The 7435-nt window shown below is 38.7% G+C and overlaps 1 pseudogene; it reads right to left on the bottom strand.

Moving 5' to 3' along the window:
* Positions 1-566: 566 nt before the first annotated feature.
* Positions 567-7435, bottom strand: part of LOC105518611 — an 18092-nt pseudogene continuing 11223 nt past the window's right edge.

Here is a 7435-nt window from a genome sequence, read left to right on the forward strand (position 1 = left end):
TTTTGTCAAAGCCATTCAACAAGTTTCTAGTGAGTTCCAAACTTTCCTACATTTTCCTATCTTCTTCTAAGCGCTCCAAACTGTTCCAACCTCTGCCTGTTACCCAGTTACAAAGTTGCTTCCACAGTCTCAGGTATCTTTTCAACAGCACCCCATTCTACTGGTACCAATTGACTGCTGATAGAAACACACCCAAGACCTGGCATTTTACAAAAGGAAGAGCTTTAATGGACTTACAGTTCCATGTTGCTTGACAAGCCTCACAATCATGGTGGATGGCAAGGAGGAGCAAGCCATGTCTTACATGGATGACAGCAGACAAAGACAGAGAGAGAGCTTATGCAGGGAAGCTTCCATTTTTAAAACCATCAGATCTTGTGAGACTTATTCACTATCACAAGAACAGCATGGGAAAGACCTGCCTCTATGATCTGATTACCTCCCACCAGGTTCCTACCACAACATGTGAGAAATGTGGGAGTTATAATTCAAGATGAGATTTGGGTGGGGATACAGGCAAACCATATCACCTACCCTGAGTTTAGACACTGCTAATTCAAATCCTGTTATCTTGCTTCAGATTGACAAGGATCACCACAGAATTCCTTCAGTTTCCACAGTTCTGTCAGCTCCTGTGGAGAATACTGTGGGGAAGACAACATTCCTGTCTGACAAGTCTTCTCACACAGCCAGATGCTGTGCTGGTATCTGTTAGGTTCTGTGGCTGCCATCCAAGTGCCCATGCATACATCTTCACCCTGACAGGTCTGTAACCTCCTGGAGTTGCCTGCCAGTCAGTTGATGATGTCCCTGAAGATCACATACCCTGACCCACATGCAAAAGCAGGGTAAGCATGACCAGGGTGCTCCAACTCCTGCCACTTCCTGGTTCTGTCAACCGCCCAATTCAGTCTGAAATATCCCTACCAAAATTAGACCTATTCAGATTCTTTTGAGAAATTCTATTAAATACAGCTTTCAAGCCTATGTAACAGTCATCATCTGTCTTTAGTAATAAATCAAAGTTGGTTGTTTCCACAGTCCATCTATAAAGTTCAATAATTTTGCAGGTATATTTCAATGAGTGTTGACAACATCCACAAAAACAATATCATCATAGATGCTGTTTTCCTCCTTCACTAAGGCATCTAAAACCACTCCAACTCCCTCCGTACCTTCCAATAATTCATGAGGTAATCCACCTTCCCCAGCTGTAATGACTCCAAGAATCCTCCTCCATATTCACTGTCACTTTGTGAAGATTTCTTAACACAAAGCTTTGGAGGTCTTGGCTCTCACATGAGATTGTACCTTCAAAGCTCTCTGGTAAGATGAATTGTTCCATGTGCTTGTACACAACGTGTTCACCTGCACACCATGGCTTGGAGGACTCTAGTGAACAATGAAGAGGGCCTCTTCCTGTTCTGCCTGAGAAAGCTTGACAGCGACGTTCCTCTGGAAACCCACATCACTGGCATTGTAGTACACACCCCAATACTGGTAATAATGATCATGTAGAGAACTTGGAAACTCACACTGACAACTCGGTCCTCAGTGAGCCCTGATGAAGTGTCTTCAGAGAGACTAAATGCCTCAATTTCCTAATTCAAAGCTGGGTTTGTGATATTGAGTAGTAGGGATCCTCTCGGTCTTCCACAGGCAATTAGCAGCCATGGGAACCTATTATGAACTTGACAAGCACATGTTGACTTAATGCGGGATGTTGTATCCAATGATTCAGCCAGGTGCTTATCACATTTTGAAATTCATGGTTACAGCAAGGTGACAACACACCTACTACCACATCACAGTGACTAGGTTTCCACTGAAGAAATAAAGTCAACTGGTCCACAGGGCCAGCCTTGGAGGTGTCTGCAAGTTGCAATCATTTACATAAAGGATAATCAGTTGGAGAACACAAGAGCAGAGAAAGCCCCATTAACATTAGCAACAAAGAAAAGTACTTAGAAATAAATTTAACAATTAATGTACAAAATCTATAGTGCAAAACTTTAAACACTCTTGAAAGATGTAAAAATCGTCTTGAACAAACAGAAAAACATCCTTACTTTTGGGTTGGAAGACTCAACATCATAAAAATGAGGATAAGTCTTTCCTTTAAGCAAATTTATAAGTTTAGTGCAATATCACTAAAAAATTTCACGAACTTCATATGGAAAAATAAACATGCAAGAATATCCAGAAAAATGCTTTTAAAAAAGCTTTGAGGGAATACTAGCTTTACTAGATATTAAAATATACTTGCCTCATTCTAGTCTAAAAAAAAAAAAAACCAAGAAAGAAAACATATTATAAAACCTCTAAAATTAAAAAAGCATGTTACTAGTGGATGTTGACAGATACGTTGAATAGAACAAAAGTCCAGAAAGAAATCCAAGCATATTTGAAACTTTGGTATATGATAAAGGGAGCATCTTACATCAAAAAGGCAAAGAGTGAATTTTAATAAATGTTTCTGCGACAACTGGTAGCCATTTGAAAAAAAAGATAATATCAGATCCATAACTCATATGAGAGAAAAGAATAAACCTCAAACAGATAAAGAACCTAATGGTAAAAGAAAAGAAAAGAAAAGAAAAGAAACCATCAAGTACAATAAGAAAATCTGAATGAATTTCTCTTTAAGCTAGAAAAGGCCTAACGGATTCTCCAAATCTGGATGTAATTAAAAAAAAATTAAAAAGATGATTTTTAACTATGTAAAAATGAAAAAGAAAATCTAGACAGCAAAAAGCATCATAAACAAAGAAAAAAAAAAACCACTGACATACTGGATGAAAACACTTCTCTCATGCAGAAAAAGGGTGAGCTTCTGTAATGTATAGAACATTCTTCAAAATCGAGAGTGAAAAGATTTTAAAAATCCAAGTGAAAAAGGAAGGAAATATAGAAACAATTTGCAAAAGGGTATAAAAATGTATGAAAAAAGGTTGAACTTCATTCATGATAAGAAAAATGCAAATTAAAACTACACTGATATATCATTTATTATTAGATTAGGAAACATTTAAAAATATATAACACACTCTATTTGTTAGGCTATGGAAAAACAGGAACTCTCATATGTTGCTAAAGGGAATGCAGCCTTCTTGAGGGGAATTTCGCAATACCTAAAAAACCACACATGTATTTACCTTTTGATCAAAGAATCCCACTTCTAGAAATCTACTGTAAAGATATACCCTCACCAATACAAAAATATAAATGCAAAAGGTTATTCATTTCTGCATTGTTTGCACTGAAAATGCCTAAATGCCCACATATAGAATAGTTGAAGCAACTATTCTTCAAAATGGACACGTCTACACACAAAATGGATTTCCCCACAATGTACACAAAAATGGCATATCTACAAAATGGACTACTATGCAGCTATACAAAAGAATGAATAAGACCTGTGGGAAGTAATATAGAGTGATTTCCAGAGAAAATGAAAACATACATTTAACTATTAGCTTGAATGAAAAGAAACACAACAAGAAAAAATCAGAGACTACGATAAAGATATTGGTTGCTACTGGGCATGGTGAGAGTTGGGTAGAAAGTAAAGGGTCATTTCTCTGAATACACCTTCTTTTTATAGACCTGACTTCTGGAACTATATTAATTATATTAGGTTTTTAGGGCTGTCATAACAAAGTACCACAAACTTAGCGGCCACAAATTTGTGGCCTCACAGTTCTGGAGCCTAGAAGTCTGCATCCAGGCACCGACAGGGCCATGCTTCCTCTGAAGGCACTAGGAAGAATGTGTACCGGGCCTCTGTCTTAGCTTCTGGTAGTTTCCTGGCCCATAGCAGTGTAACTCCAGTTCACGTAATGTTCTCCCTGTATGGATGTCTCTGAGTCCAAAGTCTCCCTTTTATAAGAACACCAGTCACACTGGTGTCCCACCAGTCATACTGACCCACCTACTCCAGTATGACCTCATCTTAACTTATTTTATTACAACGGCAGCAACCCTATTTCCAAATAAGAGTGAGTCCTGAGGTACTGTGGCTTAGGAATTCAATAATGAATTAGGGGATGGGACGTGGGACACAATTCAACCCGTAATATTACTGTTTCCCACATTCAAATAAATAAATAAATAAAAATGCAAAAACCCACAAAGAAAAGGGGGGGATAGCCTAAAACTGAATGCAATTGGAAACAAATAAATTGCCCCACATAAATCAAATGAATACAATAATCACACTCAAGAAGGGAGACAAAATTAACTCAGGCAAATGTTGAACAAAATATCTAGATTACTTGCTTTCAGGCTAAAGGCAAAAATACCTCTAAACAAATATTGAACTCTAATTAGTAGACCTCTTTTTTTCCCCAGAAATATAGGTTAGTAATTCCAGGACTACTTGTATATTCTAGAATTGAACAAATAAATAAATACACACAATGGTGATATTGGGATCCAGAGTTTTTACTGTTGGAGAAGATAGTGATAAATCTGAAAAGGGGACTAGAATTGTCGATATCAGTGTGACTCATGGGGACATAGACAAATTGGCACAAATGGATATACATATGTATAGGTCTGTATATGTGTGTGTGTGCCTCTGTGCATGAAACTGCACAGTGTATATGGAGACAGAATATATACAAACAGTAGAGAGACAGAATATATACATATATATATGCATATCTGTGTGTATATATATACAAAGTAGATAGAATATGTACATACAAATATATCTGTGTGTATATATACACCGTATATAGAATATATATTCATACACATGTATGTACAGAATATATACATATATGTATGTCTATAGACAGAATATATACATATATACACATATATGTACAGAATATATGTATGTATGTGTATGTACATATTGCCTCTATATATAATGTGCACAAAGATGCACACACAAATACAGACCTACACATGTATGTACATACATATATATGTGTGTATACATGTATGTATGTATATATACAGTCTCTCTCTCTCTCCCCCAACTCGATTGACTCCCCCTTTTCCTTCCCACTCAGGTCTGTCCTCTGAGAGTACCTAGAAAAAATGAAATCCCACTACCAATGGGGTTCACCTCTTAGCACTAGATCTTGTTTTCCAAATACCATTCTTCACTAAAACAGCCAGTTTTTTCCGAAAAAAAAAAATGGCTAAGCAGGGGTAGTTTACGGAAAGAATAAAATAAACCTGGGACGTTTCATCATACAAAAGGATGATGAGGACATGACAAAAAGATAAAAGAGCCAGCTCAAAGGGGCTCCCGCTGGCAAAACCAGGGACGATTTGAGTATCAAAATAAAGATAGTAAATTAAAGGATTTTACACTATTAGTAAATTAAACTTCATGAATCTCGAGTAAAACAAGCAAATTGGGGGACAAGGTAAACTCTTTCTTACAAGGGACTGCCAACTCATACATCTAGAAAGAATGTTGGAATTGTACAAATCAACATTTGCCAGCCAGTATAATCATTGATTCATCTTGTTTAAGGAGTAATGGGCATCCCCACAAGATCTTTCTTCAAATACAAAGGGTAAAATACAGCAGTTGAGAAAACTGCAGAACGCCACATTAGAAAATGGTCAAAGTTAACATTACTAGCAATGGGACTGAACAGCAGCATATACCTTGATATGGTTTGGCTCTGTGTCCCAGCCCAAACCTCATCTCGAATTGTAATCCCCGTAATCCCCATGTGTCAAGGGAGTCACCAGGTGGGAGGTGATTAGTTCATGGAGGCCGTTACCTCCATGCTGTTCTCATGATAGTGAGTGAGTTCTCACGAGACCGGATGGTTTTATAAGTGTTTGGAAGTTCCTCCTTCACTCTTCTCTCTCCTGCTGCTTTGTGAAGAAGGTGCTTGCTTCTCCTTCACCTTCTGCCATGATTGTAAGTTTCCTGAGGTCTCCCCAGCCATGTGGAACCACAGTCAATTAAACCTCTTTCCTTTATAAATTACCCAGTCTTGGGTATTTCTTTATAGCAGTGTGAAAACGAACTAATACATACCTCTTACACGATGCACTCAGAAGAGCTCAGCATCACTTCTGCGTCATTCTGCCAAAAGTGAATAATCTGAATCTATTCTTTTTTGGGGGGACGGAGTCTCCCACTGTCTCCTGGGCTGGAGTGCAGTGATGTGATCTCGACTTGCTGCAACTTCTGCCTCCCAGGTTCAAGTCATTCTCCTGCCTCAGCCTCCCAAGTAGCTAGGATTACAGGTGCCTGCCACCACGCCTGGCTAATTTTTTTCTATTTTTAGTAGAAACAGGGTTTCACTATGTTGGCCAGGATGGTCTCAAACTCCTGACCTCATGATCCATCCACCACGGCCTCCCAAAGTGCTGGGATTTTAGGCGTGAGCCACCACGCTTAGCCTCTGAATCTATTCTTGACGGTGCATCAGACAAACCCAAACTTAGAGGCATTCTACAAAATCACTGTGCTATACTTTATAAAAATGCCAATATCATGAAATTCAAAGAAAGACTCAGAAAATGTTCCAGATTAAAGAAATCTTTAAAAACATGACAACTTTCTCTTTCAGCAGAAGAGTGGGGGGAGGGGGGGAAGAACATGACAACTGAATGAAATGCATGATCTGGGAATTTTATTGCTATAAGAGACATTTTTGAAACATTGACAAAACCTTAACAGGTCTGTAGATTAAATAATAGTATTTGCTTCAACGTTTCAATGTTATTTCAAATAGTATTTGTTTCAATTTTGAAAACTGTACTCTGGTTACTTGAGGAATTCCTTGTTTTTAGAAATACACATTAAAGTATTTAGGGGAAAGAGGCTGTCTGCAACTTATTCTTAAGTGGTTCAGAAAAAAATTGAGATGCATGGTATACGTGCACACAAGCGCCCACAGATAGTGACTGAGAAAAGGATGAAGCAATTGCAGAAACAGTTGCCATTTTGGGAATCTGGATGAAGGGCTTCTGGGAATTCTTTTTACTATTCTTGCAACTTTTCTGTATGCTTGATATGTCAAAATAGGGAAAAATAAAAAAGAAGGGAGAGAAGGGAGAGATGCGGAACCAGACAATTAAGGTGACTTGCCCAAAGTCACACAAAGGAGGCAAAGAAGCTGTCTGGGTCTCAAGCTCACGCTCCTTCCACCACGTCCCTCCCTCTTTATGATGACACTTCAGTGTTCCTAGTAACGTGTGCTGGAAAGCAAATGAGCTGGGCTAGTGGCTGGATTGTTAATTCCTAGAGAACTCGCTTGAACATCCTGTGAATCATACTGGGACTCTAAGGCAGGCAGCACAGGGGCAGGAGCGTGGCTGGTGCTGGAGGCATTCTCCTGGCAATGTGCCTTGGCCTCTAAGAGCTCGGCCAGCTGTCCAAGATACAATGTCTAATAAGTTGTTGTTGAGGCTGGAACTCGCTTGAACATCCTGTGAATCATACTGGGACTCT

Source organism: Colobus angolensis, unplaced genomic scaffold (genome assembly GCF_000951035.1).
Source record: "Colobus angolensis palliatus isolate OR3802 unplaced genomic scaffold, Cang.pa_1.0 Scaffold322, whole genome shotgun sequence".
Lineage (NCBI taxonomy): Eukaryota > Metazoa > Chordata > Mammalia > Primates > Cercopithecidae > Colobus > Colobus angolensis.